General features: G+C 47.8%; 1 protein-coding gene across 1 annotated transcript in view; it reads left to right on the top strand.

Annotated features, from left to right (window-relative positions):
- The first annotated feature begins 573 nt into the window (after nt 1-573).
- The window catches only part of LOC125445870 (NADPH--cytochrome P450 reductase), a 55675-nt gene continuing 34127 nt past the window's right edge, over nt 574-22121 (top strand). Inside the window, 1 exon segment of the mRNA XM_048519289.1 lies at nt 574-690. The gene's annotated coding sequence lies outside the window, so the exon portion shown is untranslated.

The following is a 22121-nucleotide window of genomic DNA, read 5'->3' as shown; positions in this document are numbered from 1 at the left end:
ATTGTAGAAATTATGGACCGACGATCTGGGTTGTGTACTCTGCAGCCAATCAATAGGACCAAGAATATTTGGTCATTTTATGCTGAATCTTTGTCCCTAGACTGCTGGGATGTCAACAGCCAGCAAGAACGACGAATAGGTGTCGTCTCCCTTCACCTTGCTTTGCACTGGCAGAAATCAGAGCCTGGAAGAGCCAGCTCTGATGGGACTCCTTAGGAAGCCTTTAGGCTCCCTGCCTGAAATGGGGCGCTCTTCCTTCCCTGATCCTTTCAAGGGAGTCAGACTGAGCAACCCCTCTCTGGGCATTCTTCTGCGCCCATCCGCGCTCCTTCCTTCTGCGCACGCGCCAGCCCTGAGAGAGCCCTGAGAGCCTTCCCAGCAGGTAGGAGCAATCCGGGAATGTACCATCGCGCGGACCAACAGGGGTGGCTGGTGGTGAGAAAGGCGGATATAGTGTTGCAAAAGCTCACGCTGTCAGAACGGGAAAAGCCGAAACGGGCCTGGAGTTGCCATGGAAACGGGGAGGCGTGATTGAGGAGGGAGGCTTGCCGGCTTCTCCCCCCCCCTGCCCGCTGCGCAGTGGTAGGCTCCGTCGCCGCCCTCTCTTTCTCTCTTCCCCTTTGCGAGGCCCGGCTGCTGCTCCAGCTGCCGGTTCTACTCGGTCAACGGCGCTTGGAGAGGGGGGACCCGGTGAGTGGCGGGGCGCAGAGGCCCGGGGGGGGTGGGGTCTCGAACCCCTGGGATCGGGTCTGCATTGGAGGGGGAGGGGGCGCTGGCCAAGGTGCTCGGACGCCTGAGTCCCTTCCACGGTGGGTAATGGGGTGCGTTGTGTGGGCTGCGTGTGTAATTCGGACTCCGGGATTCTTGCAGTGTAGGAAATCGAGAAAGGCGACTCTGAGAAACCAGGACTCCGGGCTTCCTTAAAACTCCTGGGTTCCTTTAAAGCCCTGGGGCTCTTTAAACGCCGTTTGTTTGTTTGTTCGGCAATACATTAAACTCTTTGTTTGTTTGTTTGTTCGTTCGTTTGTTTGCTTGTGTATAATTCGGATTCCTTTGCTTGTTTGTGTGTCTTTGCTTGTGTGTGTGTAATTCGGATTCCTGGGTTCTCTCCGTGTAGGAAATGGACAAAGCCGACCTGAGAAGCCAAGACTCCTGGATACCTTAAAACTCCTGGGTTCCTTTAAAGCCCAGGGGTGCTTTAAACACACACATACTCTCTTTCTCTCTGTGTGTATAATTCGGATTCCTGGGTGCTTGCAGTGTAGGAAAGGGAAGAAGTCGACCCTGGGAAGCCAGGACTCCAGACTTCCTTAAAACTCCTGGGTTTCTTTAAAGCCCAGGGGCTCTTTAAACAATGCCCAGGGGTGCTTTAAGCACTGTGTGTGTAATTCGGACTCCTGGGTTCTTTCAGTGTAGGAAAGAAGGCAGCCCCTGGGAAGCCAGAACTCTAGGCTTCCTTAAAACTCTTGAGTTCCTATAAAACCCAGGAGTGCTTTAATCTCAATCTGTGTGTGTGTGTTAAGTGCCGTCCACTCAAGGCCATCCTGGAGATGTAAAATAACCCTGCAAATCAGTGTGCTCCAGAGAGTCCTATTATCAACCCAGATCTCGCCACCCGGGGGCCATGGCTTCCTTGATGGAGTCAACCCATCCCATGTTGGGTCTTCTTCCTCTTGCCCTGCTGCCTTCAACTTTTCCCAGTGTTATTGTCTTTTCCTGTGAGTTTTGTCTTCTCCTACCGCGGTTAAGTCATTTTAACTGCTAGGGAACCTCCAGGTTTGATTTGATCTACGACCCGCTTCACTTATCTTTTAGGTGGCCCGCGGTATCCCTAACGCTCTCCTCAAGCATCACATTTCAGAGGAATTTTGTTCCCCTAAGCTTTCTTCACTGTCTAACTTTCACCCCCTTTTGTAATAATAGAGAACACTGGGGTGTGAATTAACTTAAGTTTGGTTGCCGGTGGCACCTCCTTACACTTGAGGATCTTTTCTAGCTTCTTCACCGTTGCCCTTTCTAGTCTCAACCTCGTTCTGCTTTCTTGGTTGCCGTTTCCCTTTTGGTTGATGATGGAGCCCAGGAATAGAGTGTCTCGAACCATTTCGGTTTCATCATTGTCAGTCAAAGTGGAGTAATACCTCATTAATCATTACTTTTGTGTTCTGGATGTTCAGTTGCATTCGCGCTTTGACGCATTCTGCTTTAACTTTGACCAATTGTCGTTTCAAGTCTTTGCTGTTCTCTTCTTAAAAGGGGTGGAGGGTAAAATCTGGCCCCTTAAGCTTGTGTGTGTGTAAAGTGCCCACAAGTCTCAGTTGACTCGGGAGACAGCTTAGGGTTTTCAAGACAACAGATTTTAGGGATAATGTATTGTCAAAGGCTTTCTCGGCCGGATTCAACTGGTTGTGGTGGGTTTTCCCGGCTGTGTGGCCGTGGTCTGGTGGATCTTGTTCCTAACATTTCGCCTGCATCTGTGGCTGGCATCTTCAGAGGTGTATCCCAAAGGGAAGTCTGTTACACATGGCCACGCAGCTCGGAAAACCCACCAGAACCAATTTTAGGGATAGTTTGCCATTCCCTGCCTCTGTGTAGCATCCCTGGTATTCCTTAAATGGTCCAAATACTAACCAGGGCTGACCCTGTGTAGCTTCCCCATCTGATAACCTTGGGCTATCTGGCCCGTTCAGGTAGGTCAGGAAGCTCAAACACTTTAATCTTTGGGTACAGGATGGTTTGGAGCCTTGATTTGATGGAGGGCATTTAGGGATCTTGCCCTGACCTATATGACCCAGTTTAGCCTGATTTTTTCAGATCTTGGAAGCTAAGCAGGGTTGGACCTTGGTGACGTTTGGATGGGATTCCACCAGGGAATATTAGGTTTGCTATGCACTCTGTTACACTCATGCCTTGAAATCCCTATTAGATTGCTTTAAGTCGGCTACTACATAACAGCCCTTTACACTCATATTTAGGGATCTGAAACAGCTAAGAAGGCTGAACTTGGATTGGTGGATTCTTGGGTGTGCTGCATATATAGAACCAGGACTCATAGGTCCCTCACGTAATGAAAGGCAGAGAAATTGGTTGGACTCCTGGATTCATTTGGAGAAAAGAAAAAGGATGTTTGGGATTTTTTTTTAAAAAAGCACTGCACAGAGTTGTTTATGTTATGAGCTGATTTAAAAAATCAGTCACTTTTTTTTAAAGGCCAAGTTGTGATAGTCTGTTAAACAGTTAAAGGTTCAAGCCTGCTCTTCTGTGCCAAAGGTTGGGAGGCGAAGTCTGTTCTCAAGCAACTATTATAAATGGTTCTCCAAGTCATGCAGGTACTTCCGAGTGGACGCTGACCCTAGCAAAGTCTTCACACATACGAGAGCCAGGAGATCTTCCCAAGAATTTCATATGAGCAATCCTGTATACTTTGTGTTCTCAGTGTGTCCAGTTCTCAAATGACAGATGTTTATACATCTCCTAAACACATTCTGTGAGTTTACTTTCTGCTTGTGAGCTGGCTTTTATCCCACCATTCTCAGAAACTCAGGACAGGGATTCAGGGAAAACTCTTTTTCCTGTTTTGTCCCCACAACCGTCCCGGGAGGCAGGTGCGGCTGAGAAGGAAATTCCATCCATATATGTGAACCATGATAGCAGAATGGGACCTCCATGTTGAAGCGCAGAGGACCTCTGAATGGCAGTTGCTGTGTGCGAGAGCACGGGGGAACTCATTACTTGTGTCGTGGACCTTTGGGGCTTTTAACTGATGAGTGTGGACAGCAGGGCTAGGTGAAATGATACGTGGACCCATCAGCATTCTTCTTGTGCTCAAACGAGACAGGATTGGCTGGTGATCATCCAGTGGCCAATAGGACTGAGTCTTGATTGGAATTCACTCCCCCCCTGGCCCTACTATCCAATTAATAGCCACTGATTTATTCTATGGCAGTGCATGGATTCGATTGGATTCTCTCCATCCTTGGGGATTGTCAACCATGATGTCCATCATAGAATGAAGTCATTTTGATTTCAGTTGACTTGCTCTCCTCCAGACCAATTTTGGAATCCTTCTGGGTTAAGTTTTACGGAGCTTGGGATTCTGAGAATCATTCTAATAACTTAAGAGGGACTTGAGCAATTTTAGGATCTGGGCTGCGGGAAGGTTGCAGGACTTCCTGGAGTATTGTTGTGCTGGGCCGTGGGATTGACAGCTCCTTTTTGGAAATGCATGCTGTGAGAGACCAGCATACCTTTGTGGGTGATAGAACTGGGGTGCGTTGGAGTTAAAATGGAAGAAGAAGGAATTGCTACAAGCTCACTTGGAATTGTTTTTTTTGGGGGGGGGGATCTGAAGTACTTGGATTCTTTGCTCTTGAAGCTGGGAGTTGAATATTCAACCAGTGGATCTTTGAGTAAAGTTGGCCATCCAGAAGAGAGTAGGAAGCGGAGGCAGGATTTTGTGGGAGGCCGGTTATTGTGTATATGAAGAGGTGACGAGCAGAGATTCAGATGTTCTAGAAGTTACCTTGAGCCCAATGGGCCCAGCAGATTCGAAGATGTTGAAAGCCAACGTAATATAGTGCTTATTGTGCTAACTAGGGCTAAAAACTCATGAGCTCAAATCTCCTCTTGGCCTTCCACCAGGCCTTCCACCAGAGAGCCAGTATGGTGTAGTAGTTAAGAGAGGGTGCACTCTAATGTGGAGGAACCGGGTTTGATTCCCCGCTCTGCCACTTGAGCTGTGGAGTCTTATCTGGTGAACCAGATTAGCTTGTGTACTCCAACACATGTCAGCTGGGTGACCTTGGACTAGTCACAGTTCTTCAGAGCTCTCAGCCCCACCTACCTCACCAGGTGTCTATTGTGCGGAGAGGAAGGGAAAAGAGTTTGTAAGGATGGCATTTGGGGGCACTGTCTCACGGTGATGCTGTGCCAACTTTACCCATTGGCACAGGAGGGTAGCACTGAGCGACTTCAGCTCTGCTTAGTGGGAACAACTGTTTTCTCTCTGCAGACATTTAAATTCTGCAGTCGTATTTCCCAAGGGTAAGCTGCTTCATTTCTGTTCTCCAGATTTCTGTCTCCAACAGATATTTGTGGATCCTTCTGCTCAAGCCCTCTCAATGTAGGTAAATCCCTTTGACCTTTTAAAATTGCCCTGTTGGGTAATTGATGCTGGGGAGAATAACTCTCCCCCTTCCTTCCAGTTAGACTCTAATGAATGTTTCTATCTCCAAGCAAAGTGGAACTCTGGGGAATCTCATTGAATGAGGAGCAGTGTGATCTTGTGCGCATTGGTGTGACGATGGCATTGCGGCTTGTTGGGAGTAGTAGGAAGTGCTTCCCTTGGGTTGCGTTCAGATGCTCTGATAAGCTGGAGTTTGTGCAATGAACTGGGTTGGTCTACCAAATAGCTAATGCCAGTCTATCTGCTTTTTGCATCTTTCCAATCTCTTGGGAAGGATAGCATCCTCCTTAGACTGCTGCTTCTGTTACCAGGAAGTCGTGGGGGGTAGGGAGATTTGGGATTGGTTCAATTCATACACTCTGTCAAATTGCAACAAGCCACGGTCTCAATCTGGTACCCACCGGTGACCATGGTGGTTTGGATCAGCTGCATTTGGATGCCAACAGCCAACCAGGGTTTGATCGAACTGAGACTTAACCACAGTGTCTGAATGCAACCTTCACGTTCCTATGTATCTTATGGATCGTTGCTATGCTACTGCACATAGCTTCCAAAACTTTTATTCTAAGTACCATCTTATCGCCTTTCTATTTAAGAAGGTTTGGATTTATACCCCCCCTTTCTCTCCCATGGAGACCCAAAGGGGCTTACAATCTCCTTTCCCTCCCCCTCCTCCACAACAAACACCCTGTAAGGTGGGTGGGCTGAGAGAGCTCTGAAGCCCAAGGTCACCCAACTAGCATGTGTTGGAGTACACAAGCTAATCTGGTTCACCAGATAAGCCTCCCTAACTGAAGTGGCAGAGCGGGGAATCAAACCCGGTTCTCCAGATTAGAGCGCACCTGCTCTTAACCATGATGCCACTGCTGCTCCTTTGTGACATGCCAACGTCTTGCTCAGTGGTTCTCAGCCTTCCACATCTTACATCCCACCAGTGACTCGGTCAAAGCACCTGATCCCCACCGTGGTATAAACAACAAGGCCCTCATTTCCAAGAGATACATTCATATGTTTGCGGGCATTCTGTTATTACATATGTCATCTATAGTAAGTTTTATAGGGTTAAAATTGCAGCAGTATTGCCAGGGGAGTAAATTTTATTGCTGTGGTTTAAAAAATGCAAACAAAGTTAATATTTCCATTGGTGGTAATTGTGATGATGCTGTTGACTTTAATTTTTGCTGCTACAAGACACGTGGGGTGGGGCAGAAGCACAGTGTTCTGAGCTGTCCCAAGCCTTGTGACCTAGAGGAGGGGTGAAGCTTAAGTCGAAAGTAATAACAGGACATAAAATGAATCCGTAAAAGTCAACACATTATAAAATAATCCAAGGCAAATAATCCCAGCAGGAAGAGGCAGATCAGAGAAACCTGTGATGGCAGGGGGAGGAAGAGGAAGAAGAGTTTGGATTTATACCCTGCTTTTCTCAACTGTAAGGAGTCTCAAAGCGGCTTACAAAATGCTTCCGTTCCTCTCCCCACAACAGACCCCTTGTGAGAGAACATAAGAACAAGCCAGCTGGATCAGACCAGAGTCCATCTAGTCCAGCTCTCTGCTACTCGCAGTGGCCCACCAGGTGCCTTTGGGAGCTCACATGTAGGATGTGAACGCAATGGCCTTCTGTGGCTGTTGCTCCCGATCATCTGGTCTGTTAAGGCATTTGCAATCTCAGATCAAGGAGGATCAAGATTGGTAGCCATAAATTGACTTCTCCTCCATAAATCTGTCCAAGCCCCTTTTAAAGCTATCCAGGTTAGTGGCCATCACCACCTCCTGTGGCAGCATATTCCAAACACCAATCACACATTGCGTGAAGAAGTGTTTCCTTTTATTAGTCCTAATTCTTCCCCCCAGCATTTTCAATGAATGCCCCCTGGTTCTAGTATTGTGAGAAATTGTGAGTATTGTGAGAGGTAGGTGCAGCTGAGAGAGTTCTGAGAGAACTGTGACTGGCTCAAGATCACCCGGCGAGCTGCACGTGGAGGAGGGAATAAAACAAACCTGGTTCACCGGATAAGAGTCTGCCCCTCAGGTGGAGGAGTGAGGAATCAAACCCAGTTCTCCAGATTAGAATCCCCCTGCTCTTAACCACAATAGCACACTGGAAGGGGTGATTAGGAGAAATACAATTGTCCAATGTTACTACTAGCATGTCAAAAGGTTACAGGTAGATAGTCAGTGGCAGGTAGGGTTGGCAGGAGATGGTTTGTCAAGCTTGCAGGTGGACATGGGGATTGAGGGAGAGTGGATTATTGTGTGTGTTTTGCTGTCAAGTTACACAACTGTCTTGTAACAACCTTGTAGGGTTTTCAGGCCAAAAGAGATTCAGAGGTGGTTTGCCAGTGTTATTCCTTGAAAGCCTCCCATCCAAATACTTGGCAGGGTTGAGGCTGAGACTGTGATTGGCCCAAGGCTGCCCAGCAAGTTTCCATGGCAGAGTGAGGATTAGAACCTGGGTTCCCCAGATCCTAGACTGACAACTTAACCATTACGCCACGCCGGCTCTTTCAGTGAATTGTTATGAAAATCCTGTATACCACCTAGACTACTTCTGCGTTTCACTTGTTAACTAGTGCTCTAGCTGACTTCTTCTGGATTTTTGCATTCTTTCTCTGCCACAAAGAACAGACTCGGAAACAATCGTCAAGTAACAACAGCCGAGTAAACAACAGTCAACTAAATAAGGCTTATCAAGTAAATAGTCAAGTCAGTAAGGTTTATCAAGACTTATTTCTTGTGGGGTCACAGATTGGCATGGCTGGGAAAGGATGGCTTTTGGGGGGGGGGGGGGGAGAATTCAGAGCACAGCCGTGGTCAGGAGAGGAAGCTGCTGCTGCAAACAGAGTTGGAAAGAAACAGGTAAAAAGGGTGTTTGAGGGACCAGGGACTCTCACAGCCTTCCTAGCCATCATGACAACCCCCCCCCCCGAGGCCACCCCCACTCCCAAATTCCATTGTTCAAGATAATAATCTCAGGGGTGGTCATGCAGGCTTTTAGTTGAGGTTTCCTGGAGAAGTGTCAGAGCCAACAGATGTTCCCGTCCCTTGTTTGTGCATGTTTTTCATTATTGGACCCATGGAGCGTAAGTGACATAAGACGCCTTTGACTCCACCTCCTCCTCCCACCCCGCTGCCCGGAAGCTCAGGTTCTTCTTCCTCGTCCATTTTATCTGCTCAGATGTGCAATCAAATGACCTGTGTCTCCATCAGGAGCAAAAGGTCTAAAAAGAATTGCAGACCTATCCTAAGAATGTTTTTCCTGGGGGTAAGGGTGGTATATAAGTGGAATAATAAATAAATAAATAAGTTAGTAAGAAGAAGAAGAGTTGGATTTATATCCCCCTTTCTCTCCTGTAGGAGACTTACAATCTCCTTTCCCTCCCCCCGCCCCCAACAAACACCCTGTGAGATGGGGTGGGGGGGGGGCTGAGAGAGCTCTGAGGAACTGTGACTAGTCCAAGGTCACCCAGCTGGTGTGTGTTGGAGTGTACAGGCTAATCTGAATTCCCCAGATAAGCCTCCACAGCTCAAGCGGCAGAGCGGGGAATCAAACCTGGTTCCTCCAGATTAGAGTACACCTTCTCTTAACCACTACACCACTGCTGCTCCAATGGGGTTAAGTCCCGTTGAATAGATCCAAATAGGATTCTGAGTAGGCCACCCTAGGAGAGAGCCATTGGTCTGTTTTCTTCAGCATCTCTGCGAAGAGACAGCAGATTGCCTCAAAAGTATTGGATGAGGAAAAAGCCCCACAGATCACGTGTGGTTTAAATGTGACATTTGAGCAAATTCAAACCTTTTATGGGGCAGTGACTTTTTATTGGCATAATTCTCTGTGTAGAAAATGCCAGGACGGTATTGCATGTGCTTCACTTATATAGTTTAAATGTAAGGGAGAAAAGGCCCTATAAATTGCTTGACAACTCAAGATCTGGGTGTCATAGGCTGTGAATGTGGATGTCACCCATTTATTTCAACAGAGAGCCAGTGTGGTATAGTGGTTAAGAGCAGATGCACTCTAATCTGGGGAACCGGGTTTGATTCCCCGCTCTGCCACTTGAGCTGTGGAGGCTTATCTGGTGAACCAGATTGGCTTGTGCACTCCCAACACATGCCAAAGCTGGGTGACCTTGGGCTAGTCACAGCTTTCCGGAGCTCTCTCAGCCCCACCCACCTCACAGGGTGTTTGTTGTGAGGGGGGGAAAGGCAAGGAGATTGTCAGCCCCTTTGAGTCTCCTACAGGAGAGAAAGGGGGGATATAAATCCAAATTCCTCCTCCTTCTCCTCCTCAATCCTGGTTAACAAATCAGTTGTATCACTCAAACCCTGATAAAATTGCCTGAAAAAGTTAACCTAATGTTATGTTGGCAACGGCCAACATTCATTCTTGCTTCATTTTCTGAAACCATACAAACGATATGTTTTTAGAGATGGAAAATTTTTCTAGGGGGAAATTATGTTTTCTCTGTCCTTGAACCTGGAGAAATGAGATCGGCCACTGCGACGCTTTCCCACAAATCCCAGGGTTGGCAAGGCAGTGAGTGAGGAGTCGTGATCAATTGCGTCGAGCACCGCTGTCAAATCAAGTGACAGCAGCAGTGCTGATCTGCCCTGATCCATCTGCCTCTGAAGATTGTGAGGGCAATCGACATGGTCTCTGTCCCGCAGCCAGGTCAGAAACCGGACTGAAATGGGCCCACTTTCAGGCCCAGGGAGGTGACAACTGCTTTGACACCCGTTTGGGAGGGAAGGGATTCTGCATGAAACCTGCAGACGTTCTTCCGGACTTTCAGGTCCCTTTCCCACTTCTTAGTCTCTCTTCCAAAAGGCAATTACCCCTTGGGAACATTTGCAACTCAGAGAACGCGTTCTCGCTTTTCTCTGGCTGTCTCGGATGAACTTTGCCTCTGGGAAGAGGGGAGGGAAAGAAAGCAAGCGCAGTTTGTTTTTGTAAAAAAACAACAACAACCCAACTGCTGAACAAGGAGTCCAAGCGAATAGCTCTTGTGTAAGTTGTTTCAGCCAGAAAGGTAACTCGATAGCAGGCTTAAGGTAATCTTTGAACAAAAAGCATTCAGAAAGGCAGATTGTCCTGAGTACCCAATTGAAAGGTGCGCCGTCCTGATTGTCCTGATTTGAACGGGAACGCAGAACAGTGTGCTTTTTTTTCAAAGGTGAGAGTTATAGTTATGAAACGCCCTGCCCTGTCAATGCACCCACAGCGTGAGCGTTCCTGGCGTTCCTGGACGCTGTGACTCCCGGCTGCCTGGCAGCACGTGTTGGGACCCCTTTTTTTTTATGTCGCATCTTAGTTCTCGTCACTTCAGCTGAAAGTTGTTAGCCTTTTATCATCCACACAGAAAGAGCAGCGCTCAAGAGGCAGGTCGCTCACCGGTTCAGACAGGTGTAAAAGAGACTGCCCATCTCTGCGGGCCCTCATAGGCCCCTTCCGCACATGCAGAATAATGCACTTTCAGTCCACTTTCACAGTTGTTTGCAGGTGGATTTTGCTGTTCCGCACAGCCAAATCCAGCAGCGAAGTGCATTGAAAGAGCATTATTCTGCATGTGCAGAAGGGGCCATAGTAATGTGGGCTTTCCTGCTTCAGTGGCGAACGTGCCGGACTCTTTATCTAGCCCTCTTCAGCTGTTGGGTTGCATGTTTCAGGAACGGGGTACAAACAGTCTCCACATACTACGGACAGAGCAACATATGCATTTCCTTTGTGGGTTTCCGAGGTGATGGAGTTTTAGTCGGCATGAATGGAAGCTACCTTGCATTGTGTCGCCCTATTCACATGATACTGTGATAGCACTGTTAAAATGTACAACTGGTAGGATCCTGCTCTTTGTGAGTGGAATACCAATCTGAAGTCTGACAGGGCGTCGCATCTGGGGACAGGTCCATTGCTTAGTGGGGCGGCACCATCCTTTAATGGAGCAGATCACAGGTGTGATCCCTGGCATCTCCAGTTAAAGGATCCCAAGTAGATCCCTCTTCTCCGCTTGAGACTTCGGGGTGCTGCCGCCAATCAAAGTTGAGATAAAATAGATCAAGTTCCGACGCAGTGTCGTGTTGTGTATTCATAAACAGGTTCAAAGTCTTTTTGAGCTCAGGAAGTTGTCTCAGGGCAGCCTGTTAAGTCTACTTTATAGGGCTCTTGTGAGGATCGTATGCAAAAGTGCTTTGCGCTTTCACACTTGCAAACGACACATTTAGGGTTACATACCTTTACGTACCTTTATCTTTAAAGGATAAACATGACTTTCCACAGAGCTTGACTATTGTGGAGCCATAAGCTAAAACTACACAACAGTTGACAAGTCTCAGGAACAATAACAAAACTATAATCGAACTATAATCGAACACTTGCACATGACACATTTAGGGTTACATACCTTTACATACCTTTATTTTTAAAGGATAAACATGACTTTCCACAGAGCTTGACTATTGTGGAGCCATAAGCTAAAACTAAACAACAGTCTCAGGAACAATAACAAAACTATAATCGAACTATAATTGTCTCGGCTTGTTGATTTGATCTGTTTTACAAACATAGATTTGCTGCATTTGTCAGCTGCTGTATTGTTTATCTTGTATGGCCATTATGCAAGTAAAATTACACGTCGTGATATTTAATTATTGTTTAACTAGGATATATAATTTCATTTAATAGCTTTTAATACAAAAACAATGTAACTCCAAAAGGTGTTCTGCTTAATTTGCACAAGTTGGCTTGTGCTTAGCCTCTGCACGGTTTTGTTATTGTCCGCATGCAAAAAGGCAGGCCTCTGCCCCAAGGTGAATGCAGCCTCCATTTTGCACTGTGGGAGAAAGGAATGTGAGAACACAAACATGGGCTTCATTTCATCTGGGAATGGATGAACCCACTTCAGACATTCCTTGGCTAAGCAGTAAGCTTCCTAGTCAATTGCTGTAAGTAGCGCAATTCTACTTGCTTTCAGGGCTTGAAGCCCTCGGGAAGATGTCCCTGAGGTACTTCTGAGCATTTTAGGAAGATAAGCAGGGAGCTGGACTTGGACTGAACCTTTCCTTGTGGCAGGGAGTTCCATCACCTATTGTGCTGGCATGCTCCCATTCAGGCCAAGGGCAGGACTTGTTCCATGTGCTTCTGCCACCCATCTCTATGCTTCTTGCTGGATTGTTGCATTGTGCTTGTCCTTTGGGTGGGGTCAATTATTTTTGTCACAATCACACCTGCGCATTTCTCTCCTCCCTTTCTGATCTGACCCATAGCCACGTAGGATTGGGGGTGGGGTAAGAGTGGAAGAAAAAGCAAAGACTGAATTCCAGATGCCGTCAGTATTATGGTTTACCATCTCTGAGCCCAGTACGAGATCAGCCCAAGTTCCATCCAGTCGGTCTTTTTGAGCCTGCGGTCCCCATTGGAATTCTGACGCAGGGTGTTGTACGCGACCACAAAACGGCTACAACAGGAGGCGGAGCTAACCATAATATGGCTGCCACAGGAGGCGGGGCCATACACACGGAGGAAGTGTAGATGCAGGGGAGAAGAGGGAGAATTTAAATGTTTTTTAAAAATGCACTGGAAAAGAACAATGACAGAGAATAAAACCAACACTATACTGGCAGCTGGAGCGGAAATGCTGTTTTCATCTGCCCAGCCAATCAAATCTCCAGTGACCAGTAAGAAGCTGACCTGGGCAAGTGCCCAAGCTGACCCTATCCACTTTCTGGAAATACTTGGTGGATGCCTGATCCGTTCATTGTTCCCAATGACAGCTAGCCTTGAGCAGGAAGTGATGGCAACAGCCTTCCTCCTGTTGAGTCTCTTCCCAAAATCTGGTGTTCAGAGGTAGACTGTCTCTGAACATGACAGTTCCATTTGTTTCTCCTAACAACTACTTGGATGCCGAGGTTCCATTTATTTGTTCTGACTCAGAACCACCTGAGCATGGAAGCTTCATTTGGCATGACTAATCACTACCTGTGGCCCACTTATCTGCTTTAATCCTTTTAAAAATCTGGGCATAAGCTCAACCAGTGACTTATCTGTACACTGGGTAGACTCCTGAAATGACTTGCAACGCTGGTTTTGGAAATGAGCTTCATGGAAATTACTTCTGGTACATGCTGATCAGGTTAGGGCTGATTTGTAAGGTGAATGAAAAACGGCTGTTTATAGTGTGGAGGAGGTAATAGGAGGAAGGCCGGTACCTGGCGGAGAAGAATGTGTGCAAGAGAGACATAGGTATGGATCCTCTCAGGGTACAAGAGGGGTCAGCCAGCATCATGAATGGTGGACTATTTTGGGGGAGGCAGTGTCCCCAACAAGAGCCGCGTGGCATAGTGGTTAAGTGCTTGCACTGCCACTCACACGGTCAGGAGTTCGAGCCCCCTGTGGGTGAGATATCCTGGCAGTGGGCACATGATCAACTCAGCCATCCATCCATTCCTTGGTCGGTAAATGAGTACCTAGCTCATAGCTAGGGGGAAAAGAATAGCCAGGGAAAGCAATGGCAAACTACCCCACAAAAACGGCTTGCCTATACAGTCACTGCTTGCAGTGGTACCCCAGGGGCGGATACAACTGAAGGGGAAACTTTACCTTTTACCTAGTGTCCCCAACAATCAGTTTTCCTTTCCCAGGCAGGAGTGAATTTTTGCATTTGGGATTTATGGATCTGCTCTTGGGGTTGAGGCCGAATCTGTCCTCCCCCAGTGATGCCTTGGTCTTGGAAGATGATTTCTGTTTTTACCCTTCTTAATGCCCTAGATTTTTTTTTACTAGATAGCATGTAGAAGAATATTGCTGGGGATACTACCTAATAAATGGAAACCCCATGTTCTCTGTGGATGTCCCCCTTTCTCTGCCCTGTGAAGAGCCATTTGATGGCAAAGTTCGTTATTGGAAAGAGAAAATGAGGTATGGGTGGAAACCTATACACAAACCCCAAATTCCCCTCAATGGAATTCTGTATACTTTCAACTGCTGATTTCCTTGCTGATTTCTCTTTCCTCCCAACTTCCCCTTTAACTAGTTCTCTGCTTCACTCCATCTTCTGTACCCCTTCTGTGTGCTCAGTCCAGCGTGATGTAGTGGTTAAGAGCAGGTGCACTCTAATCTGGAGAACCAGGTTTAATTCCCCGCTCTGCCACTTCAGCTGTGGAGGCTTATCTGGTGAACCAGATTAGCTTGTGCACTCCAACACGTGCAAGGTGGGCGACCTTGGACTGGTCACAGTTCTTCGGGGCTAAGCCCCACCCACCTCACAGGGTGTTTGTTGTGTGTGGGGGTGGGGGAGGGGAAAGGAGATTGTAAACCCCTTTGAGTTTCCTTACAGGAGAGAAAGGGGGATATAAATCCAACTCTTCTTCTGCTGCTGCTTCTTACTTCTTCTTTGTCAACTTTTACATAGTTGTATTTTTCTGCAAAACTGGGAAATTCCCTACGTCTATAGAAACTCCTTATTTGTCTATGGGTGTAGCCTGGCTTTGTGGCTTTTGTGACCCAGTTTGTTGCCCACAATAATATCAATGACCCAAATGACTGGCGCTGTTTTGTGTGGGCTGCTCATCCTTTGGGAGTTGTAGGAGTATCCCAGTTTAAAGCACTGGTGTTTGCCAATGCTAGATGCTGCTTAACTTCACTTAGCAGTCCAGAACCAGAAGTTGGTCTTGCGGGCTCTTCCTTGAGCTGTTGGCCATTCCGGCTTTTGGCCTGCAAGGCAAATATTGCATAGAGCACTTTCCTGCCAGTTGGCCTGGTCCCTGGTCATGTGGAGGATGGCCACATTCAACTCCCAAGCAGTCACTGGAAGATAATCGTTGATTATGTTGCACAAAGATTGCACAAGCCCTGCTTGCGTAATGTTGGCTCCTGGCATGCCAAGGCAACGTGATGGAAACAGGTGGCAAGAAAGGGCTGTTTGAACTTGGGCCTGGAGTTCTGCTGTCCTGTCAAGGAGCCGGGTACTCAGGATAGATTTCCATCCCTGTCTCTTCCGTGTTCATTCCGCCATATAATTCGTAGAATCATAGAGTTGGAAGAGACCCCAAGGGCCATCAAGTCCAACCCCCGCAATGCAGGAACACACAATCAAAGCACTCCTGACAGATGGCCATCCAGCCTCTCTTTCAAAACCTCCCAAGAAGGAGACTCTACCCCACACCGAGGTGGTGCATTCCACAGTCAAACAGCCCTTACTGTCAGGAAGTTTTTCCTGATGTTTAGGTGGAATGTCTTTTCCGGCACCTTGAACCCATTTCTCCTGGTCCTAGTCTCTGGAGCAGCAGAAAACAAGCTTGCTCCCTCACCACCATGACATCCCTTCAAACATCTAAACCTCTTCTCCTTTGCTTCTCCAGACTAAACCTCCTCAGCTCCCTAAGTCTCTCCTCGTAGGGCATGGATTCCAGACCTTTTACCAGTTTGGTTGCCCTCCACGTGCCCATTTCTGCCACTAGCCCATCTGTCGCCGCATGCCTGTGTTCTTTCCTGGTTTGGAAGGAGGCAATGTAGAAGGTTTGTAAACAACTGGGAACCCACAAAGACTTGTGGGGGATCTCATTTCCCCTCCCCCGCTATTTTCTGTTTCCCTTCCTTGAAACCCCCATAACCCCTCTCTTTCCTGCTTTCTTCTTTCTTTCCCATCCAACAACCAGTCTACCTTTATCAGCTCCTCTGTCTCCAGCTTTCCCTCTCCCCCCAGGGTCAGTATCATATACACCCATATGAAAGGGGGTGCCCTGAAGCACCTGCTCAGTGCCTTGAGGGAATTTTCCCTCAATCCCCCCCCCAAAAAAACCCCATTTGTTGGAAGTGCGTCTTTCCCATTCCAACTCCTCCCCCCTCCTAACCCACATGCCCGGTGGCTGCCAGCCCCCTCTCCATTCCCCCGTGTCCTCTCCCAACCCACAGCAACATGTCTGCCACTGGGACAGCGGCGGCTTGGCCACTTGCTGCTCGTCAGCCCCCTCCCCATTCTCCTGGGCCCTCCCAATCCCCCAACAACACACTCGCCAGTGGGGCAGCAGAAGTTTGCCTGCACCCTGCCCGACCGCTGGGAGCCTTGGATTCCCACTGCCTTTCCCCACTCTGGGATGGCACAAGCCTCCCCCCTTCACCCACCCTCCTCGCACCAAGCTGGGACGAGCTGGGTAACATTCTGGTAGCAGCGAGTCAAGAGGTGAATGGGGGGGGTGTGCACAGAAGGTGGGCAGGCAGGAAAAACACTGCGCCTCCCCCCCCCCCTTTTATTAAGCCATAAAATGGGCTTGGCTTCTAGTAGAAGAGGAGGAGTTTGGATTTATATCTTTCCTTTCTCTCCTGCAAGGAGACTCAAAGGGGCTGACAATCTCCTTTTCCTTCCCCCAACAACAAACACCCTGTGAGGTGGGTGGGGCTGAGAGAGCTCAGAAGAGCTGTGACTAGCCCAAGATCACCCAGCTGACATGTGTTGGAGTGCACATGCTAATCTGGTTCCCCAGATAAGCCTCCACAGTTCAAGTGGCCGAGCGGGGAATCAAACCCAGTTCTCCAGATTAGAGTGCACCTGCTCTTAACCACCACACCGCGCTGGCTCTCCAATACTATACAGTAAATATATTAATGAGGATGATATGAGGATGAGGGAGGACAGGAGGACTCTCTCAGCGTAGCCTACCTCACAGGGTTGTCGTGAGGATAAAATGGAGATGAAGAGGTCAATGGAATGTAGTCAATACCTCTTCAAGCTGAAGGATCCATCTCTATATATGGTAGTGTTGAGTCAACGTACGAGTTTGAAGCACTGGCTCAGTACATGTTCCATTATTTAAAAAAGAGCTGACGTTTAATAAATAATCATAGAACTCATGTTCGTTTTCTAGATTGCATCATCAGACTTCTAGGCCCTGGAATTTTCCTGGGGCTGTTGTTGATACTTTGATGTTCCCTCTGTGAAATCCGTATCCTAGATTGTACTATGACGTAGCCCATCCTACATAATTTTTTACAATAGTGGCTGCATTCCAGTATTCTTATGACAGCGAACAGGATTGAAGCTGGAAAATGCATGTAGGCATTTGGCTTTTGTCGCTATGTGTGAACAGTCACGGATTCGGGTGCGCTTCCCAAAAGCTTTCTTTCATTTGGGATTCGGATTGCCGACCTCCTCTCAGAGCCCGGAGATCTCCTGCGATGACAACTGATCTCTGTACTAAAGATCAGTTCCCCTGGAAAAAAATGGAAACTTTAAAGGGCGTATTTTGGGATTCCACTTTGCTGAGGTCTCTCCCTTCGCCAAATCCCATTCTCCCCTAAATCTGCCCCTAAATGCCTCCAGGCATTTCCCAAACTGCAGCTTGCAGCCCTACGTTGAGATTGGCATTGTCTTAAAATGCTTCATGGCTGCTTTCCTACAACCGTGTAGGAACATGAACGCAGAAAGTTAATATGGGAAACTGCCCTAATGACTCTAAAGCAAGACGTGGCACGTTTCTAGTCCTCATAATTGTAGAGATGCTTGCGAGTGTCTCAGATCGAAGGCCTGCAACTAAACAATTAGTTGATTGTGTTGTCAAGTCAATATATAAACAGAATCTCTCCTTCATTCTGTCTCCTAGCCAAATGTTCCACTGTTTGACTCTCTCCTTACACCTGTGGGTTGTTCCCCTTGGCTTTTGGCCTGCACGAACTTCACTCAGTTCGCCTCTTACTCTTGGTCTCTTTTGCGTTTTCTGCTCCTCTGTGAGGTCACAGCAGTCCAGCCAATAGCAGTCAGAGAGCCACTCCGGGTGCCTCTCCATAGGTAGCCGAGTCCGTACCTCCACGGTTCATATTACTGTTCTTAAATTCCTTGGCACCTCACAATCTAGACCGGGGGCCCCAATATGGTGCTCATGGGCACCCTGGTACCTGCTGATACCTTTCCCACCAGATGTTTTTAGTAAGGAGGTGGGGCCAGGAGGGACATTTGCCCCATAAGGTGTCTGATTGACCATTTCAGATCTGATAGGCTTTGCAGTTTTATTTTGCCTGCTTTGACAGCCACCGCCACTATAACACCAGAATCTATACTGCGTTCCTGAAGTTAATCTTTGCAAACGTTCCGTGGCCGGTTCTGCGTCCTGCAGCAGCCATTTTGGGGCAGCTGTTTTATTGCTGCACCTACCATGCCTTGTCAGAATTCCAGATGTGACTGCAGGCTGAAAAAAATTGGAGGGCCCCAATGAATCAACACACGGATTGAGCACGAAACATGCAGGTCTTGGCTGCCACACAGCCATTCCTTTCCTGTCCCACATTCATGATTTATCCCTGCAGCCTCTTAGCAGGAAGGTAACTTCAGGAGGGGTTGCGAATTTTTTGGTTCTCAGTTGAAGACATTATTCTGGCTCCTCTGTGCAGGGTTTGCCTCCTTGCCAATTGGCAAAAAGGCTCTTATGTAACAGGAGCAAATCTCTACAGAGAAGTCAGCGTTATGCAATCCCTTCCTTCGTTTTTCTTTCCTTACCAAATGCCCGAAGTGGTGGCTTGTTTGGGGAACTTATTCTGAAAGTTGAGACGTGGGGGACGGGACTGCCACGCTGTTTACTTATTTCAACTTCAAGTGACCTTTATTAGGCATACCCACAAGAAATAAAACAAAGTACGAAACAGGGTACAAAACAGAGCAAGAAAAAAATCCAAACAATTCTTAAAGCAAAAATCAGGCCAGAAACGAAGAAGTGAATGAGCTTGCTTGCTTGCTTGCTTGCTCCCTTCCTCCCTTCCTCCCTTCCTCCCTCCCTCCCTTCCTCCCTCCCTCCCTCCCTCCCTTCCTTCCTTCCTTCCTTCCTTCCTTCCTTCCTTCCTTCCTTCCTTCCTTCCTTCCTTCCTTCCTTCCTTCCTTCCTTCCTTCCTTCCTTCCATGTATTTCCGCACAGCTTCTTCAGAGTCCCGCTCAAGGAAGCTTATAATTAAAAAAACACAGGGAACAAAATGGCAAGCCGTTAAAAAAGGCAAGCCGTGGATCATAGGCAGTATTTTTTTAAAAAATCCCTATCCATAACACAGAAGAAGACCAAGAGCAGGTTAAGAGAAAATTCCTAATTAAGGTTGGTGGTGTGCAAGATCAGGTGGCCATGAGGGAGTTCCTCAAGCTTGGTGGTTGGAGCACATGCTTTAGATGCCAAAGTAGGGATGGTTTCATAAGTCTGTTTAGATTAGCTTTTGCATTGAAATAGAATTTGCCCAGTCTGATTAGACTGGCTTTTGCGTTCAAATAGAATTTGGGCCCTGCTCCCGGCTCCAGAAACTGAACACATTCTCTTTGTAAAAACTCTATTTTCCTTTATTGTTTCCAGAGCCCTGGGGAAGTGGGAGGGGGGGGGGGATCTTGGAAGTGCCACTGCTAATGTGACTCGATTGTGCCGTCCGTCATGTGTTCCCTGGACTCTTTGGGGGAACTAATTCTCTCCCAGAGGAGTGCAGTCGAATGATCTTGTAGTGTTGGAATTTTGGCAAAGGCGCTCCTCTGTCTTCCCAAGGGTTCTGGAGAGGTCAGCCAGCGCTTAGGAAAGATGCTGGAAGCGTTCAGGGAGTTCGTCAGAGAACAATTTTGCTCTTCACACAACCCCTCAAACACAAAGTAGCATTCGGAAGGGCTGACGGAGGTAGTGTTGCTAGCTCCAGATTGAGAAATACCTGGAGATTTGTGGGGCGGAACCTGAAGAGAGTGGGGTTTGGGGAGGGGAGGGACTTCAATGGGGAGTGATGCCCTAGAGCAGTGATGGCGAACCTATGGCACGGGTGCCAGAGGTGGCACTCAGAGCCCTCTCTGTGGGCACGCGCAAACAGAGTTCATCATGTGGGGAATCACTTCCCCCCCCCACACACACCTAGGCTGGCCTGGGCTAGTTGGGCCTCGGGACATTAGCATTAAACCTCAGACCTAGTTTTGGGGAAGCAGTATAGGTAACCCTGTTAAGCACTGTTAAACCCCACTGATTTTCATGCAAAGAACTAAAGCGCGATCCTTTACCTGGGAGTAAGCTCGGTTGCTATCAATGTGGCTTGCTTCTGAGTAAACCCTCCTAGTGTCGTGATTCACCCGTTCGAAGAGTTTCATGGTTGCTTCAAAGCAAAGCCACCAACCACCACCACCAAGCTTACTCTTGAGTAACGCACGCCTCGGAGCCAAGCATTTTTTTAAAACTAAAACCTCAGTATTCCGGTTAAATTGCCGTGTTGGCACTTTGCGATAAATAAGTGGGTTTTGGGTTGCCATTTGGGCACTCGGTCTCAAAAAGGTTCGCCACCACTGCCCTAGAGCCCACCTTCCAAAATGGCCGTTTTCTCCAGGTGAACTGTTTTCTATCACCTCAGTTGTAATCCCAGGAGATCGAAAGCTACCACCTGAAAGTTGGCAATATCCTCAAGAAGGACATTGACAAGCTGGAATGGGTCCAGAGGAGGGCAACCAAAATGGTAAAAGGTCTGGAATCCATGCCCTACGAGGAGAGACTTAGGGAGCTGGGGATGTTCAGTTTGGTGAAGAGAAGGTGAAGAGGTGACATGATAGCCATCTGTAGATATTTGAAGGGATGTCCTGTTGCTGAGGGAGCAAGCTTGTTTTCTGCTGCTCCAGAGACTAGGACCAGGAGTAATGGGTTCAAGGTGCAAGAAAAGACATTCCACCTAAACATTAGGAAGAACTTTCTGACTGTCAGGGCTGTTCAACAGTGGAATGCACTACCTCGGAGTGTGGTGGAGTCTCCTTCTTGGGAGGTTTTGAAAGAGAGGCTGGATGGTCATCTGTCAGGAGTGCTTTGATTGTGTTTTCCTGCCTGGCAGGGGTTGGGCTTGATGGCCCTTGGGGTCTCTTCCAACTCTGTGATTCTATTCTATGATTCTAACCCTCCATGGAGCCCAGATTTGGGTTCCATTCCCACTTATAGTGGCCATGAGTGCAAAGAGCAAACTGTAATCCCCTTTGCCCCATACAAAGATCCTAAACTCCATTGTTGGCCTCTCTTGGTACAGAATCTCAGGTTGCAGATTCTGGGGAAAGACCTTTTCCTATTCGAGAGCCTGGATAACTTCTGTCAGGAGAATCCATTAGTGCCATATGGATCCATAGTATGATGTGAGATGAGCTACGAGGCTATGGCTCAATGGTAGAGCATCTGGTTGGCATGCAGAAGGTCCCAGGTTCGATCTCTGGCACCTCCAGTTGAGAGGAGCAGGCAGCAGGTGATGTGAGGCCCTGGAAAGCCTCTGCCAGTCTAGTAGACAATACTGATTCAATATAACTGACATGACCCTCTAATGTCTTAGCCTGGGTCCTGCCATATTTCTGCCTGCTGAATGCTTCCTGCTTAAGCAGGCCCAGGAATGTTTTCTCCTACCTACCATATCTCTGCAGCTGTTTTCATCCCAGCTCTCACCATCTGTGGAATGTGTGTGCACGTGTGTGTATGAGACCACCTTCCCTCTTCCAAAGAAGGAAAGGGTGTATGTGTGTGTGTGCCTTCCCACTTCTGGAGAAGGAAGGCCAGTGTGCCTGACATGTCTGTTCCAGGGGGATATAATGCTTTGCCTGTTTTCACGTACTCCGTTCTGACAATACAAGTCAACCACTTTCCTATGCTTGTCAGTGATAAATAAGAATTTCGCTTCTGAAGTGTTAATTCCTTCACTGAGCCAGTCTGGGGTTGTGACAGTAAGGCAACTTCATGGGTTCAGTGAAGCTTCATCTGTTTATTATCTAGGAGGGGCCGCTGCTGAGCAGTGTGCTATTTGCCAACCGGGCATGCAATTACCCTGGTTTAGAGAGCAGCAATAAGCAAGTTAACCCCGGCACAGATCTGAAAGGGCCTGGCAAATGGTGAGTTGTGGAACGCTGGAGGGGAATTGCTGACCTGTTCTGTCAGCCTCTGTGCTCCTCTCCCCAAGAGTCCCTTCTGGGGGCAACATTGAGGGTGGTCTCTT

The sequence above is a fragment of the Sphaerodactylus townsendi genome, linkage group LG16 (assembly GCF_021028975.2).
Source record: "Sphaerodactylus townsendi isolate TG3544 linkage group LG16, MPM_Stown_v2.3, whole genome shotgun sequence".
Taxonomy (NCBI): Eukaryota; Metazoa; Chordata; class Lepidosauria; order Squamata; family Sphaerodactylidae; genus Sphaerodactylus; species Sphaerodactylus townsendi.
The sequence above is the reverse complement of the archived record's forward strand: the minus strand, read 5'-3'. Positions and strand labels throughout refer to the sequence as shown.